Source organism: Elephantulus edwardii, unplaced genomic scaffold (genome assembly GCF_000299155.1).
Source record: "Elephantulus edwardii isolate Elephantulus edwardi_28Jun2011 unplaced genomic scaffold, EleEdw1.0 scaffold00069, whole genome shotgun sequence".
Lineage (NCBI taxonomy): Eukaryota > Metazoa > Chordata > Mammalia > Macroscelidea > Macroscelididae > Elephantulus > Elephantulus edwardii.
In genome coordinates this window covers 3,747,440-3,766,683 of record NW_006399819.1, presented here as the reverse complement: position 1 = coordinate 3,766,683, position 19,244 = coordinate 3,747,440, and positions in this window count along the sequence as shown.

Sequence of the window (19,244 nt, the reverse complement as noted above, 5' to 3'; positions counted from 1 at the left end):
TTGACTTACAAGATCATTGATACTATCTCTCCTGTATGACTACTCCCAGAAACATTAAGCCATTGCATTTTTAAAAAGATACATTATTCTACTAAAAAATAAATATCACTTTTAAAAATACAGTGTAATGCATTTGTCGAAACCTGTAGAACTGTACAAAGGAAAGAATGAATCTTTCTTTCATAGAATTTAAATTATGTTGTGTGCCACGGAATCAGAACTCATAGCTTATCCTCTAGCAGATTTTCAGAGGCAGTGAATCACACAGGAGGAGATTACCCATATTTCTTCCAAGGAGCAGTTAGTGGATTTGAACCAAGTTCCTTTGGAATTGCAGTGCAGCTTTTTACCACTAGACCAGCACAGCTTTCTGATGTAAATGACAGACTTTAGTAACAATAAATTATCAATATTGATTCATTAATTGTCACAGATATATCACATTAATATTCCATGCTTATGTAATAAGGGGGACAGAGTGTATATAAGAACAGTCTATACATTCTATTCCATTTCCCCATAAATCTAAAACCACTTAAGAAATAAAGTCTTTTTAAAAAATTCTCACCACTGGATCAACAAGCAACACCATGATAGATGGAGAAAAAGTTAAAATAGTCAATTATTTCATCTTACTTGGATCCACAATCAACATCTATTCTAGAAGTTAAGAGATAAGGAGACATATTGCATTGAAAATTCTGCTGTCAGGGACTTCTCCTGAGGAGAAGTGCAATTACTGAGGAGCAATGATACCAGTTTGAAGGCTAAGGTGCGCCTGATTCAGGTCATCCTCTTTTTAATCACTTTCATCTGAGAACTAGACAATGAATAAGGATGATAGAAAAAGAACTGATGCCTTTGAGTTGTGCTCTTTGAGAAGAGTACTGAATATCTTAAGTACTGCCCAAAGAACAAACAGATATGTATTGGAAAATATGCAGCTAGAGTGCTCTTTAGAACAAAGATGGGAAGCTTTGTCTCATATACTTTGGGCACTTTGCTAAGAGAGGCTATACCTTGTAAAAGTGAAAAGAAAGAGAGTAAGACCCTCAATGAGATTATTGACACAAAAACTACAGCAATGGGCTCAAGTCAGAGATGATTAAGGATGGCAAAGGATAGGAAAACATTCAGATCTGTTGTTCATAGTGTTGCGATGAGTTAACTCAATGGCACCTAACAATAGCAACAACATTTTAAAAAATACAAAACAGTAGATGTAATTGGTGAAAAACTTAGAATATTATGAGAAAATAACAATGTTATTATTTCCTAATACTTATGGTAAGTGGAATAATAAAAGTTATCAAAATTATTTCCTTTTCTATCACTATTTTTCATCTTATAAAATTGAGATCATTATTTTTCCATCTTGAAGGCAAAAATTGTATTATACTCATTTTTTCTATATTGTCATTTAGAGTCTCCAAGTGGTGAAAAAGTTAATTTGCCCATTTGCTAACCGAAAGATTAATTGTTCTAATCTACCTAGAAAAATCTTGGACAAAATATATGGTGATCTACTTGTGAAAGCCACTCGTCGGAAACCTACAAGAGCATATACTTACTCTGTGGATTGGAAGTTAACTGGAATTTTTTCTTTTTATGTTTCCACTTAGGCTAGCATAGTGTTAAGCAATCAAGTGTTGAGATTTAAGTCTGAGAAGCTTGAGAATTTCTCTCAGACTGTATTCTTTTGAGGGAGCCTGGTGCTGCAGTGGTTAAATGTTTAGCAGCTAACTAAAAGGTCAGTGATTTGAACCTTCAGCCACTCCAAGAAAGAATGATGTAGCAGTCTGCTTTCCTAAAGATTTACAGTCTTGGAAATCTTATTGGTCAGTTGTACTCTGTCCTATAGGTTTGATATGAGAATAGACTCAATGGCAATAGATTTGGCTTAGGTTTTTATATTCTTCTGATGTGTTCTGGGCTTTCTGCCATGTTCTTGGACACTATCTCATACCACGACCCTTTTCATGTGCTTTTCCTTCTTCCTATTTCCAGATCTCCTCTCCCAGATCAACAATATGTTCATAATTTATTATGAAGAAAGTTAGCCCATTCATTATCCAGCACTGTCCATCAGTCTGTGCCCAGAGGGTCTTTATTTTTTCAACTTGAGTGTTCAGTCCAGAGGTATTCAGTGTTTTTCCTGAACAAAAGAATTCTTTCATGTATAAGGGCTATGCCTCCCTAGCATGCCAGAAATAGTGGTCTTTCCTCTTTTTAAGAAACAAAATTGCACTGAACTTTTTTTTCCTTACCTCTGCACCATGCATTTTTTCAACAAGAAATTTTGAAGTATTTTATAAGGCTTTGTACCAAACAATTTGCTCTTTGCTTCACATCCAATGATACTCAGTAAAAAGGTTAATGCAAACTCACAAAAGTGAAATGTAAATTAGCTCTAGAACCTTTATGAAAAATTTAGATGTGTTCTAAATGTGAAATTCTGTCACTTATTTTTTTTAATTATCATTTTGGGAAAAAGCTTATACAGCAAATTATATTCCTATTAAATATTTCTATACATATCCTTTAGTGATATTGGGTCTATTTTTCTAATCATATAAGCATTCCTATTATTTCCATTTTAGTTGTTCTGTTTTTATTTAGCTAGCTTCCCTTCCTTCCCAATCTCCTTACCTGCTCATTTTTGCTTTAGGGTAAACATTTACTGTTAGACTTCAAAGAACACAGTTGTCACTACATGCCACTGAATCAACTGCAACTCATATTAACCTTATGAACAACAGATCTGAACCTTACCCAACTTTGTCCATCCTCACCATTTCCAATAGAATTCCTATTGTTATAGTCACCATGTTAATTCATTTTGTTGAAGAACTTCTCCTATTCTGACCAACCCTACCCCTCCATCTTTCCAAATATGAGCCCTTCTCTAAGGTTTGGCTTCTCATAACATGCCCCAAGTATATGAGATGAAACTTCACCTTCTTTGCTTCCAAGGAGCAACTCCACTCATGCTAGTGTTGTCTATTTTATGAGGCAATCTATTGTTTGGCTTAAGGGTGACCTCCAGAAGAGGGTTCAGTTCCAAGGCTAAAGAATACTCAGGGTGATATACTCAAGATATCTCCTAGTATTTACTGGTTAATTAAGTCTGGCCTTTTTCAGGAATCTGAGGATTGTCGTACATATTTGTCACGTTCTGCCCAGGACTTTCTTTGTGTTGCTAATTGAAGAGCTGTTTGGGGCACATGGACATGATCTAGTTCATCTAAACAAATGACAAGAGAAAGTTTACATACAACAAAAGGAACCATTTTATATTTATCAGAAATGAATGAAAAGGGCAGAAATATTACTAGTTATGTAGAAGAACTGTTTTAATAAGGATTGAAAATACCCACTGTTGTCTAGTCTGTTCCACTGGGTCTTCAATATTATTAGTCTAAGTCTTCTAAGTAATAACTGGTGAATTTGAATCATTGACTTTTGAGCTAGCATCCTAATACATCATGCATGATACCACCAAATATTCATAATATTTGTGAAAGGCAGTATATAAAATGGAGGAAATCAGCACAATAGTTGAGTAATGCTGAAAGAAAGAATACAAGACAGCTACGGGACATTAGTATGGAAATCCTGCAACAAAAACTTTAACAAATAATAATTGACATATAAATAAACAGGTATGTTAAAGAGGCATGGTATGGTGAAAGAAGCATATCCACTTACAGATATATACAAATCTATGGATATTTATATATATTTACAGTGGTAGGTACTGATGTCTATTAATATAGACAATAGAAACACAAAGCACATAGTCATGGAAACTTCATAGATATAACTTAATAACTCTCAAGACAAAATTTCTAGATTTAAAGACAATGGATCATAGGCACAAGAAGCATTTCTGTTAATTGGTAAAACATGATTCCTAGGCAATGTTCTTCATCCTCCCTTGGTGAGTATTATATATTGCATTAATGCCTTGTGGATAGTCACCTATGATACAATCACCAATTTCTTCCATCCACAACAAAAGTATTAAAGAAAACCAAAGAGTTTGAAGAAAACCCAGGAAGGAAATTAGTTAAGGAACTTAGATACCACATGGACCACAGCCTACATGATCTCACAACCAGAATAAGTAGATAGTACTTGGCTACCACTACTGTGACTGAGATCACAACAGAGGGTCCCAGATAGAGGCGGAGAAACACATGGAACAAAAAGAATTAAATGCACCAAAAGACCTGACTTGCTGATTCTATAAACACTTGAGGAATCTTTGAGACTATGGCCCTAACATACCCTTCTGGCCCGCAAGTAAAGACATTCCTCAAGCCCACCCTTCAACCAAACAATAAACAGTAGCAACCAAGAAAAATTCATTCCTTAACTCAATAAATTACATGAGACAAAAAAAAAAAATCAAGGACAGGAAAAGGTAGAATACGTGGATGAAATAGGCAACCAGCCTGGAAATGGGGAGATTACTGGCACATTATTGGGAATGCAAAAATTTCATGCAAACTTTATAGGAATCTAATTTGCTTAGGGGGTTCTGGTAACATAGTCTGTAGACAGTTGTCCTGTTGACCCAAAGACAATACTTTCTGGTGGTTCGAATCCACTAGCTGCTCTGCAGGAAAAAAGATCAACAATCTTTTCCAATGTGATTTATGAAATCCAGCTCTTGAGTCAACTATGAGTCAATTCTGACTTGACAGCACACAACAACAACAATAATCATATAAGCAAGCTCCCTAATGCACAGTGCAGTTTTTAAGAATAGAGATAATATTTGGTTTTGATAACACTAAATTTCTGACTTAACACTTGGTCCCGTAGTAGCCACTCTAATAACTCTTAAATGATGACACAAAACAAAAATTATGATAACTTCAATAATTGATGTAACAAAATCAGGATTAAAAATGCTAGAGGTTACTGAAAAACAATCAATACATAAAACATTATAAAACATAGGTAACCCTGCACGACATTATGCTGAGTGAAATATTTGAGTCACAAAAGGACAAATATTGCATAGAACCACCATTATAACACATCTGACATGAGAGTTTGGGAGAATAGAATAAGAGTGGTTAGATAATGAATATTGCTGGAATAGATGAAGGAAAGAACTGTTTAAAGGAATATATGATTAGGCATTATATGTACAACAAGAGCCCAGAATAAGTGGTATATTGTAAAAAGGACTGGGAGCAGGGGAGGGAGGTAATAGTGCAATAATCAATGAATATTTACAAAAACAGAAGAAGTGAGGGTAAAAATTTGCAACAATGAGTGAGTGAAAAATCTAAGTTTTCTGTAAACTTTTGTTAAAATATAATTAAAATGAAAAATTTTATATAAAAAAATGCTAGAATAATTAGGATAATTGGTCATTTTGAAAGATGAACTATATCTAGTTCATCTATGGATAGATATAAAGTATACAATTTTCATCTAAAATATCACTTGCAACAAGTTGTAAGACATTTGATTAGTTTTTAGTATTAAAAGGACTTGGGCATTTTCATTTCATAGAAGTTAAAAACTTAGAATATCATATGATGCCAACCCCTTTGAAAAATACATTTTCTGCCTCTATAAAGTTCTAAGTTATTAGAAATAGAGTCCAGAACAATGGAGGCATCAGTTCCCATATACTTTGCATAATTAGACCACATCTCAAGTAATGTATTCAGTTCTGAGTGCCACATTTAGGAAAGACACGGACAAACTGGAATCTCTCCAATCTGGTGAGAGCCTTTAAAAGTCATATAATATTAGAATGATTAAAGGAATGTACAGTCTGAAAAGGAGTAGAGTTAGGAGAAAATGATAGTCATTTTCAAATAGTTGGATAACTTTCATGTGGAATGGGGGTTAAATTTAGTCTCAGAAGCTTCAGAAAGAATTCCTACAAAAGAATAGAATTCAGGAAGGTATGAGCCAAAATTAAAGATGATCTCAAGGTAAAACAAGAACCTAACAGTATTAATGTAGTCTCTTTAAATGTACCTGCTTTTTATTTGGCAAATGGTATTGTTCATATATATGTTTTTGTTGTTGTTGTTGTTATGTGCCATCTAGTCGCTGGTGACTCATAGCGACCCTATGTACAACAGCCCTAAACTCTGCTCTGTCTTGTGCCAATCGCACTGTCTCTGACACTTCCATCCCGATAACCCCAGTCACCAAATCAATCCACCTCATAGAGCGCCTTCCCCTCCTGTGCTGTCTCTCTACCCTCCCCAGCATGTCCTTCTCCAAGGACCAGTCTCCTCTTCTTACAACATGTCCAAAGTATGTTAGACAGAACCTCAGAATCCTTGCCTCCAAAGAGCTACCCAGTTTAATCCTTTCCAGGATGAATCTGTTTGTTTTCCTAGCAGTCCATGATATTCTCTACTCTTCTCCAGCCCACAGCTCAAAGGCATCAATTCTCCTTCTGTCCTCCTTGGTCATTGTCCAACTCTCTGATGCATAACAAGTGATTGCAAAGACAATGGCCTGTATCAGACACACCTTGGTCTCCAGAGAGACACCATTGCTCTTCAGTACTTTGGACAGGTCCCTGACAGCAGACTTTCCCATGGCAATGCGCCTTTTAATTTCCTGGCTACTGGTGCCAAGAGTGTTGACTGTGGAGCCAAGCAAATTCATATATATATGCATGCCAGTTATAAATCTTATATCAGAACTAGCATTTGCAAGTCAGTTTGCTGTTACAATTTCCAATTTACATATACCTAACTGCAAATAAGGAAGCAGTGTTGCCCTTGTGGCAAGAAGATGCACTGCAATCCCAAAGGCACACAGTTCAAATTCTCAAGCTGCTCCAAGGAAGAAGGATGGGCAATCTCTTCCTGTGCAATTAACTGCCTCTGAAAACCCACCAGAGGGTCAGTTATGGGTCTGTTCTGACTCTACAGTATATAACAACAATAATAATTTACAAATATGTAACAAATAATAATACGTTCATATTAAAATATATTTACACATTATTTCATGCCGGTTTTGTGCTATATAGTGGGCAAACTGAAACAAAGTTGATGCTGTAAAAGAAACTCTTGCTTTGGTGGAATGCAGGACAAACCTTGAAGATGAAATGAAAATCTAAATAAGAAAACAGTTTGCACACAAAACAAGATAAAGGTAAACAACCCAATTGAAAAATGGGCACAGAATGTGAACAGACACTTCACCAAAGAAGACATTCAGAGGGCAAACAAACACGTGAAGAAGTGTTCAAAATCCCTAGCTCTAAGAGAGATGAAAATCATAACAACTATGATATATCATCTTACCCCAGTAAGAATAACAAAATTTAACAGAACAGCAAATAACAAATGCTGGTGAGGTTGTGGAGAAACTGGAACCCTTATTCACTGTTGGTGGCAGTGTAACATGGTGTAACCACTATGGAAGGTGCTTACACAAAAAGTTACAAACAGAAATACCATTTGACCCAGCAATTCCACTACTGGGAATATACCCCAAAGAAACCATGACCACCACCCAAGCAGATATATGCACACGCATGTTTATGGGTGCTTTGTTCACAATAGCAAAGAGTTGGAAACAACCCAAGTGCCCATCAACAAACTAATAGATGGAGAAGATCTGGTATATTCACATAATGGAATACTATGCTGCACTGAAGAACAAGAAACTCATGAAACCTTTTACAAAATGGGTGACCCTGGAGGACATGATGCTGAGTGAAATATCTCAATCACAAAAGGACAAATACTGCATAGTGCCACTGTTGTAAAATGGGACTGACATCAGGGTTGAAGGAAGACTGAGAAGAGAGAATAAATTATATATACTGCATTGAAAAAGATGAGGGAGAGAACAGTTTAAAAGGGATATATGATTAGGTATTATTGTCATGACAGGAGTCCAGAACGAAGGCTGCATAGTGGAGTGGACTTGTGGGGAGGGATTGTATAACAATGAAAGAATTTTTCTTTTACTTTCCAAAGAGAAGAGCGAACTGGGCGGGGGGAGGAGTGGGCAGGGAGAAACGTGCAACAATGAATGAATGGAAACCCTAAGTCTCTGTAAACTTTCATTAAAATTAATAACAGAAAAAAATAGTTGTTAAAGAAAAAAGAAAAACAAGCTACAACAGGAAAAAAATAGTTTGCTTGCTTTAAATATCACTTAGAAATTGAGAACTTAGAGAAAATGAATATTTTACCCATAGTTTACAGTGCTGTCAGATGAAATTATGAATTGACATGTTTCTTCACATCTATTGAACCCATATTTTCTAAATGTTATTCTAATTCTATTGTACTTATAATGACAAACTTATTATAACCAGCACTGCATTCATTGTCAAAGAACATTTCAAGATGTATCCTAAAGTACAATGTTATCAGTGGTAGGAAAATTCCTGTACACATATTGAAAATGAGTTAATATAACTATTACTCAGCTTAATGCCACAGCCATTAATGTTCAAGTTGAGGAAGTGGCAGATTCTTATCAACTTCTGCAGTCTAAAATTGAGCAACCATGAAATAAAAATAAATTGATAATTAGTGATGATTGAATGCAGGGAAAAAAGGACATGTTATATTAGTAAACCTGCTGTAAAATACTTGTTTTTAAAAGTTAAAAAGTGAATATGTGCCTTTGATGGCTAAGTCTGTCAAATCATGGTCTATTTCAGTTGTCTCATTTGCATGGGAAATCTGGACAATGAATTAAGAAGCCAGAGGAAGAACTGATAGATGTTAATTATTGTGTTGTCCAAGAATATTGAATATACAATGAACTGCCAGAAAAAAATGTGTCTTTAAAAAAAGTAGAGCCACAATGCTCTTTAGAAGTGTAGATGGTGAGATGCTCTTATATACTATATTAGCAAGAAGGACCCAGGCCTAGAGAAGGACATTAAATTTGGTAAAGTAATGGTCAGCAAAATAGAGCAAGATCTTCCATGAGATGGACTGAGTCAATGGCTCTAAAAACATGCATATAAGTGAAAATAAAGCAATAATTTTTGTGATGATACCAAGTCAACAGTACCTAAAAACATGACAAATAATACAATTGCAAAGAGTTGGAAACAACCTAAGTGCCCATCAACAAATGAATAGATAGAGAAGTTCTGGTATATTTACACAATGGAATATTATGCTGCATTTAAAATCAAGGACTCATGAAATATTATACAAAATGAGTGACCCTGGAGGACATGATGCTAAGTGAAATATCTCAGTCACAAAAGGACAAATACTGAATAGTGCCACTGTTGTAAAATGAGACTAACATCAGGGTTGAGGGAAGACTGAGAAGAAGGGATAAATTATATATACTACATTGAAAAAGATGAGGGAGAGAACAGTTAAAAAGGGATATATGATTAGGTATTATTGTCATGACAGGAGTCCAGAATGAAGGCTGCACAGTGGAGTGGACTTGTGGGGAGGGATTGTATAACAATGAAAGAATTTTTCTTTTACTTTTCAAAGAAGAGTGAACTGGGGGCCGGGGGCGGGGGGGAGGAGTGGGCAGGGGGAAAAGTGCTACAATGAATGAATGGAAACCCTAAGTCTCTGTAAACTTTCATTAAAATTAATTAAAAATAATAAAAAGCCTATATGCCTAAAAAAATACACATAATTTGGGCAGGTTTCTAAAATCTTGTCCTTATTAGCTGAATGACACTGACACTTGTATTTACAAGTGTTTTAACACTACTGTCAACTATTAGAAACAATTTATTGAGTTGCAGCAGCCTATAGCTGCTGCTTGTTCTTGTTCCAATGTATGGTGTGCATGGTAGCTCTCTGCTCCTCATGGCTTTCAACTGTGACCTTTTGGAAGAAGATCGCCAGGTCTGTCTTCTAAGGCACATCAGGCAGATGCAAACTGACAATTTTCAGATAGTAGTTGAACACTGGTAGGGATCACTGGTTTTATAGTCAATAGGGTGTGACTCTAACCCAAGGCAGAGTAGCTCTGGCAGTCAAAAAAAGAATACAGCAGTCTCTTCCTGTGATTTATGGTCTTGGAAATCTGCTGGAGGGTCAGCTATGAATCAGTTCTTACTCACTGGCAACAAGAGATTGAGCATAGCTAACTGTACAATCTAGGGACTTGCTTGAAAAGGGAAAAAAAACCCAAAAAGCTTTCTTAAAACACCTGACAATAAAGAATCATAATTAATTCATATTTTATTTGCTATCAGAAAATTTTAAAACAAAATGTTCAACATATGTTGCAATGTTCATTTTGTCTGGAGAACTCTGATTTTATTATCTTTGCCTTTGCTTTGCGAATTCTTGGTTTGAAAAAGGCTAAAAGAAAACAACTCTCTGTCCTTAAAAAATTGTTTTGAATGAATGAATCTGAAAAAGAATGTTTTGCTAAACTAGCATTTAAAAAGAAATAGCTGGATAATTAGGAAAGGAACCTTTTTGGGGGGGGGGGTGTATGTGTGTGTGTTTTGTTTTTTTAAAAAAGGAAACAAACAGAAAGCAGTAGAACTGCCCAGTCCTGCTCACTGCAGCCCAATCCTGATTCAGCAAATAGGTATTTGCCAGTAGCAACGAGCATTGTGTACTACAATGACGGTGCTGCTAGCTCGATACTGTTCCCACACCTCAGTTAGTTGGGCCCAGTGCGTGGGTAATTCATGAAGTCACTGGGTACCCGAGTGAAATATTGAAAGCAGTGGAGGTTATGAGAGTTTAGAGACAGGTGGAACTGGCTACCTGATCCCAGACACGCCCATCTTGTAAATTTATTTGGCAATGTAATTCGTGCCAATATGACACCTGTCTGCATAGGAAATCTATGACAAGACAGAAGAGCAGGCTTCAGGATCATAGTAGTGTGACTGTGATCTCCCCAAGAGTCTCTCCGGAAGCCTCAATACTCCTTTCTCATTTGTATGTCAAGTGGACCTAGCAGGAAGCAAGGAAGACTGATGGTCTATGTGGTCCCCAAATTGCTACAGTGTAAGGTAAGGTCAGTTATATCTCTTGATTAGATCATTAGAAGCAGACTACCAAGGAATTTCTTCCTAGATCTTCTCTTTTAAATGCAGATTACTAGAGCAATCTTCTTGCCAAAAATGCCGTGTTATTCAGTATCTTGAACTTGAGGCACAGAACTGTTTGATGTCTGGTCTTAGAATAGACACTGAGCCCTGTGAGAGCTGCCTGTACAATTGCTAATGGGATACAGAGAAATAAGGAGATGGTGAGATGGGATTGAGAGGTAAAGGGTGATTTCAAAGCAGCTCACCTGAGACTCTACGCAGTGATGTGTTTCTCGTCACCTATAATTCAGATTTTAATTTATAGAGAGAATCATAATGGTATCTTAATTGCTCTGAGCATGTCTTTTCAAAGGAAGTGTCACAGAAACAGCCTCTTCAGAGGAACTGAGGAACCAAAGGAGATGCCTTTATTGCACTAGAGCCGCAGAAAGCCTTCTGTCCTAGAAGTTAACATTTGGGGATCTCTCTGGCAAATAATAGTCTCCGTTTCAATTCTGTTCTGTTTGATGAGGATTCAAAAAAGTCTTAATCAAATCTAGCAGTCATCTCTGCTTCTTTCTCTCCTAATCTCCCAGATCTTGAATTATGAGATTCTTATCTCTCAAAATAAAACACCATTTGTTAGAGCCTTTTCAAAATTAAGAATAAAACCATCAAATCTAATTGTTTGTTAGTATCAAATAAACATTTTTTTAAGTTTGTTAATTGTTTGTAAGCACTAATCAGTGGGTGGAGTCACAAAAGGGGAGGGAACACACTGAAACAATACATGTAATTTGTTTGCATTATTACTTGAGATAATTACAAAGCAGGCATTCAAAAGCTGGTCTTTATCTCTCTCCCAGAAGCAGGGATAAATAAGAGGAGAGGAAAAGCACAAGAATACCCAGCCATTGTCAGCTGCTCTCTAAAATATTGCTGGATTCACAATTGTCGAACATTAGCATTACTGAGAATGCCAGGGACAGAAGTGTCACGTTGAATGTAGAGTGATGACTTCATAGGAAGGCAAAGCTGAGGATATGACCAGTTTGCAGTCACAGAGAAATCAGCTTTAATTAATTTGAGTGCCAGCTCTGTGTATAATTACACAGCATGAGAGTTTGCATGCAAATGCGGAAATGCTGATTGTTCAAATACTTGCACTTGCTCATTAATACGTTGGGACTAAGCGGGGCTGGCAAGCAGTCAGGGTACAGCACACACAGTGCCTGCAGGCTAATTTGTATTATACTGTAGTTAGCAAACAGATTTCAGATGTTTCTCCTTTCTTTAAATAATAAGCACAAAAATATGTGTGTCGTTTTCATCTGTGACATACCTTGTTTTCCTCTTGATTAAAATAAAATGTTTAAGGTTTAAAAGAAACTATTGAGAATATAATAAATGTTGCTTTAACTCTGATTTTTAATTATTTGATGTCAGTATTGTATTGTATTTATTAGGCTCTGGTGACCTAGTGGTAAGAAGCTGTGCTATAATCCTGAAGGCATGTGGTTCGAGGCCACTAGTTGCTCCATGGAAGAGCGGTGGGCAATCTCCTCCTGTGTAATTAACTGCCTCTGAAAACCCACCAGAGGGTCAGCTTTGGGGCAGTTCTGACTCTATGGTACACAGCAGCAACAATAGTATTTATACCAGATCTAGGTTATTTCTCTTTGACATTTCATATAATATTCAAAATGGTCATTTATTTCATAATTGGCAAAGCTGTACTCAGACAAGCTTGATATATTATTAAATCAACTAGACACAGGATGATGGTCAGATTTGAATTCACCACTAATTAATTAGTCAAACCTAGTATCTTGGGTCCAGCTTTGTTTACAGCCAGAGGCATCAGGGAAAGAATTGAACTACATTGATTTCTTTGTGAAAGTCTCTAATCTTAACATGTACTAAGGAGAGATTTGTTGTTTTTGTTGTTGTTGTTCTGACCTCTGGATCTCTTAACAGAGAGCAGCTCCAACTAAAGTCTCCACTTCCTTGGCAATGCCCCAGGGGAAATTCTGCCAAGTCACAACCCCAGAAATATCTTATGCATTCTTCAGAACATGGCATAAGAAAATAAGAAATTTGCCCAAGTGTCAAAAAGCTGGTACATCTAGAAATACTGTGTATATATATTTTTGCCAACATTTCAATGTATTTCAATTCCACAAATATTTATGAAGCAATTATTCCTGTCAGACATTGCAGGGCAGAGGATACTCACTAGAAACTTGAATAGATAGTCTCTGTTATTTGACAACACTTCTCTCAGACAGGGTCCTAACTCTGTTTCTCTGGGAAATACATGCTATTAACAGTTATTACCTTGGGGAAACTCTACATTGCAGAAACTTAAATCTATGACTTCTTGTAGACACAGTCCTCGTGGCCCCTCAGGGAGACTAACCTGTTCTCTGACATTTTTTCAACCCCCTTCTTGTGTCAGATGAAGAGAACTACCTCTACCTCCAGGGTTGATGCATGAAAATGGGAAAAGATACGTGAAACAGTCAATCAGGAAAGCCCAAAAGTTTTGTAAGAAATACATGATGAAGAAGGAAACTGTCAATTAACTTTTCTGAATGCCTGTATCAGTAGAATAAATATTTCTCAAGGAATAAAAAATAGACCCATCACCCAGATGGAAATGGAGCACTTTAAACCATTTGGTCTGAACAAAAGGAAACAGTCATCTACCTAAGTGTTCTCAGTCAGCTCACAGGAGAACATGGTCTTTCCTTCCTAAAAAGTCTGTTCAAATGTTCCATTGCCAAGTTCTTCCCATATTTATGAGGTAGCAGATAGACATAGAGGGAAAGTGACAGCAAAAACATGCACATTTCACTTTTAGAGTAGTGATAACCCTCTATCAAAATGTATCAAAAAATACTCTCCGAGGAGGGAGGCAGTCAGAATAACAAAAGAACCCATGGGTCTCTCCACAATGCTCAGTGGTTTCCAGAGTCTTCTTTGTTGGACTGCTAAGACTGATGGTTCAAATCCATCAGCCAGTCCCTGAAAGATGAGAAGCATCCCTTGTGAAGATTTAGAGCCTTGGAAACCATGAGTGGTAATCTACTTGATCGCTATAAATTTTAGTTTTAACAATAAATTTAAGCTCTCAAACAACTTGTGTTCATCACCCACCTAGCAGAAACTCATGAATGGGAAATAAATAAATAACCATTCTACCAAAGATCCATAACAACTCTCACACCTCTCCCCGCCCCACACACAATATATGTATTTGTTGTTGTTGTTGTATACCATCAAGTCAGAACTCATAGCTGACCCTCTGGCAGGTTTTTAGAGACAGTTAATCACATCTGAGCACGTTGCGCACCCTTCTACAGAGCAGCTGGTAGATTCAAACCACTGACCTTTTGGTTAGCAAAGTAATGCATTATGCCAATAGAGCTCCTTATATGTATGAATGTGTGTGTGTGTGTGTGTGTGTGTGTGTGTGTGTGTGTGTGTACACACTTTTTTTTAAAATCTATCTGACCAGATATCTATGAGGAGAAATGTGGGGTGAAGCCTGGTGGACGATTTATCAACAATCTGCATTAAGCAGATGACACAACCCTGCTTGCTGAAACTGAAGAGGACCTGAAGCACCTGCTGCAGAGGGTCAAGGACTGCAGCCTCCAATATGGATTGAGGCTCAATGTCAAGAAGACATGGATTCTCACCACTGGACCAATTGGCAGCATCAGGATAGATGGTGAAGAGATTGAGATTGTTCACAGCTTTAGTTTGCTTGGCTCCACAGTCAACACTCTTGGCACCAGTAGCCAGGAAATTAAAAGGCGCATTGCCATGGGAAAGTCTGCTGTGAGTGACCTCTCCAAAGTACTGAAGAGCAATGGTGTCTCTCTGGAGACTAAGGTGTGTTTGATACAGGCCATGGTCTTCGCAATCACTTGTTATGCATCAGAGAGTTGGACAATGACCAAGGAGGATGGAAGGAGAATTGATGCCTTTGAGCTGTGGTGCTGGAGAAAGTTATTGAGAATACCATGGACTGCTAGGAAAACAAACACATTCGTCCTGGAAAGGGTTAAACTGCGTGGCTCCTTGGAGGCAAGGATTCTGAGGCTCCATCTAACATACTTTGGACATGCTGTGAGGAGAGACCAGTCCTTGAAGAAGGACATCATGCTTGGGAGGGTGAAGGGACAGCACAGGAGGAGAAGGCCCTCTATGAGGGGGATTGATTCAGTGACTGGGATAATCAGGATGGGCGTGTCAGAGACAGTGCGATTGGCACAGGACAGAGCGGAGTTTAGGGCTGTTGTACATAGGGTCACCATGAGTCGCAAGCGACTCGACGGCACCTAACAACAACAACAACAACAACATCTGACTGGAAGCCAAACATTGGTATATGGAAATATTGGATTATGTATCAAGGAAAGCAAAAACATCTGATCTATATAAAATAAATTCCAATCAACAATTTTAGCAATATGCAAAAAAGAATTAAGAGTTATCGGTGATGTAAATTATTCATTAAAGTAATTATAGGTAGAAAGAGGGGAAATATGTAGAGAAGTTGTTGTTGTTATGTGCCGTAGAGTCGTTTCCGACTCATAGCGACCCTATACACAACAACCCTAAACCCTGCTCTATCCTGCGCCAACCGCACCACCTCTGACACACCCATCCCGATTACCCCAGTCACCGAATCAATCCATCTCATAGAAGGTCTTCCCCTCCTGCGCTGTCCCTCCACCCTCCCAAGCATGGTGTAGAGAAGAGAGAAGAGAATTTAACTTTGGTTATAGGAAGTATACCAAGCCAGGTTGGTTTGGGATGATCAGCAATGTTGATTATTGCAGAGCCAGAGCCAAAGCCAGAGAAAGGTGGAAGCAGGTAGTAATTCAGGACTAATGAGGTCAACAAGAACAAATAGACCCCTTGGGGCTTGGTTACCTAGGGAATGAAAGTGAGAGACAAAAATATGGAGGAAGAAAATATATGGAATATCTGTTCCATATATATTTTAATAGAGATAAAGTAAAGGGAAAGAAACTAATAGTAACAATTACTTTTAAAAAGGGAAAATTTTGTTCATGTTTGGAAAAGGGGGAAAAAGTTGGTAGGGTAGGAACAATTGAATGTAAAAGTAGCCTTTTCAGTAATGGAGCAGGAATTTGTCAGACTTCAAGTAACTACGTTAGCTGTAAAATTATTGTTTTGTTTTGCTTTTCAATCTTACTCCAAGAAGAAGAGGGAATGTTGACAGAAAATTTAAGGTGGAGATGATGAAAGTTGTTCTGGTATGTGCTCTTTGCTTTTGACTTTATGGAACTTTGAGTGAGATCATCTCCTGGGAAGGAATCCCTAATTGGGACTTCCCAGACATCTCTTACAGAGCTCTAGTGGATTAGTGGTAAGAAGCTGCACTATCAACACAAAGGCAAGCAGTTCAAATCCATTAGCTGTTTATCGATAGAAAGATGGACAATTAATTTTTCCCATGTGATTTACAGCTTTTGAAAACCTGCTAGAGTGTTAGCTATCAAAGGTATAGTTCAGAGGGACTTACTCTGCTGAGTCAAAGGCTGAGCCTTTCTGGTAGTTCTAATCTCTCAGCATCTCAAAGGAGAAAGATGGACAATAGTCTCCTATGTGCTTTACAGCTTCAATGACCCAATTGTGCATCAGTTGTGAATTAGTTCCAACTTAATGGGAATGAGTTTAAGATATCCTTAGTGTTTGGTACTTTCCTCATTCCCAGATTCCTTTTTTCTTGTCATTGTTGTTTGCTTGGGTTTGTTGTTGTTTTAAATTGGAATGTATATAATTATTTAATACACTGTATTTCATTCATGTACATAGTGCGGGTGTATGCATGTGTTTCACACTTTCCTTCATTGACAGAATCCTTTTACTAATATCCTAGATGCTTAAGAGCCTCTCAGTACTCCTGAAATCCACTGTTCAATATAATACTTGTGCATTATTTGAGAAGATAGAAGGCTCCAGAGGTGTGACTCTCTTCTTAATATACAAGGATTACTATGACCATTTCTGGTCAAGTTCATTCTTAGCCTTGGCAACTATGCAGTCTTTCCTGACAATAGACTAATTCTCAGCCCATCAGTCACTGATCGACTTCCAGTGAACAAAGAGCCTCCCTGGGAGCAGCTGGCCTGGGTGTGGCAGGAGAGGTGCTATGACTTATGAGATTCATGACAGACTGGTGGTTGTGGTATGAGGATGCTGGCATCTCCTTTACACCAACAAAAAGACAAAGTGAAAAGAAAAGAAATGGTCTCAGAATATTTCTAACCTGCCACTTGCCACTGCTTTGAATTTGCTTTTGCTTTGGTCCTATTTCCCTGCTTTCTGCTCTCCCCTTCATGACTATTCTCTGATCCCAAATCTAAGGATGTTTTTAACAAAGTAAAAGTTTTGTAGCGTGTACCAAGATCACATCCACCCAGAAGAACTCAAAGTTTTGATCAGGACCAGAGTAGATGGACATAGATAGCAAGGAGAAAAATGTGGAACAGAACGTGGAACTTCTAAAACCAAATGAAATCAAATAACAAAAAAAACCTCAACAAACAAAAAAGAAAATGAAAAAGACACTTTCTAGATTGGTTGAAAGACTCCTGGAGACTTTTGCCTTGAGAGACTCTTCAGAAGATAAATAACAGATTAGCTAACAAAGTAATGATATCACTTATAAATTCTGTGCTGCTTTAAAAAAAATTACCTATTCAAGATCAAGGGAGATCTGGTGGCCTGGTGGTAAGGGAATGCACTGCCAATCGAAGGGCAGTGTTTGAATCCACCAGCTATTTTGCGCGAGCACGATGGGTAAACTCTTGTGTGATTTGCAGCCTCTGAAAACCCACTGGAGGGTCAGCTATGAGTTGATGGCACATAACAACAAAAATAACAAAACATCAAGCAGTCAAAACAAGGATAAGAATGTAAGGAGAAAGGGAAACTAGATTAATGGAAAGAGAGTCATCAGAATAAAAATAATGAGCAAGTTCACTCACTATCAAGAATGTAACCATGTCACTTAACAAATTGTCTGCAAATAGTTGAAGAGAACCTGAAGTAGTATGTAACCCTTAACTAAAAATACAATAACATATTTAGTCTTTTTTCTTACAGTTTAAAATGTGTGACCAAGTAATGACAATAAGGTCCAAGAAATCAAATATCTCTGAGGATCAACTAACAGGCACTGCAGAAGTGTGTGCATGTGTGTGTGGACAAATTGTGGAAAACTGAATCAAGCGCCTCATTTTCAGAGCTCTAATAGGTAGACACAGTCTTGGCACCAGCAGCCAGGAATTTAAAAGGCGCATTGCCATGGGAAAGTCTGCTGTTAGGGACCTCTCCAAAGTACTGGAGAGCAATGGTGTCCCCCTGGAGACTAAGGTGCGTTTGATACAGGCCATGGTCTTCGCAATCACTTGTCATGCATCAGAGAGTTGGACAATGACTAGGGAGGATAGAAGGAGAATTGACGCCTTTGAACTGTGGTGCTGGAGAAGAGTATTGAATGTACCATGGACTGCCAAGAAAACAAACAGACTTATCCTGGAAAGGGTTAAACCGGGTGGCTCCTTGGAGGCAAGGATTCTGAGGCTCCGTCTAACATACTTTGGACATGTTGTGAGGAGAGACTGGTCCTTGGAAAAGGACATCATGCTTGGGAGGGTGGAGGGACAGCGCAGGAGGGGAAGGCCCTCTGTGAGGTGGGTTGATTGATTCAGTGACTGGGATAATCAGGATGGGAGTGTCAGAGACAGTGCGATTGGCACAGGACAGAGCAGAGTTTAGGGCTGTTGTACACAGGGTCGCTGTGAGTCGCAAGCGACTCGACGGCACATAACAACAAAAACAACAACAATAGGTAGACAAAGCTATCAGTCTCAACCAGAGAGCATTCCTCTATAGGAAAAGGAATCATTTTGGCAAATCAAAATGATGAGGATGCCCATAAACATGTGCAAAGTCTTGTTTAGCTAAGAGCCGAACGAGCATCCGGGATAAGAGCTCAAAGAGCTGTTGGGATCAGGTAGAGAAGAGAGAAGGAGAAGACAGAAATGGCAAGGTTTGAAATGAAAGACTTGACATGGCTTTGCAAATTATTTCAGAAAGGAACAATAATGACATCATAAGTGACTTTGAGGTTTCAAACCCTGTCACCTTTTTTTTTAGTTGTCATAATTTGTTTGTGTGCACTCTCACCAAAACATTTTCA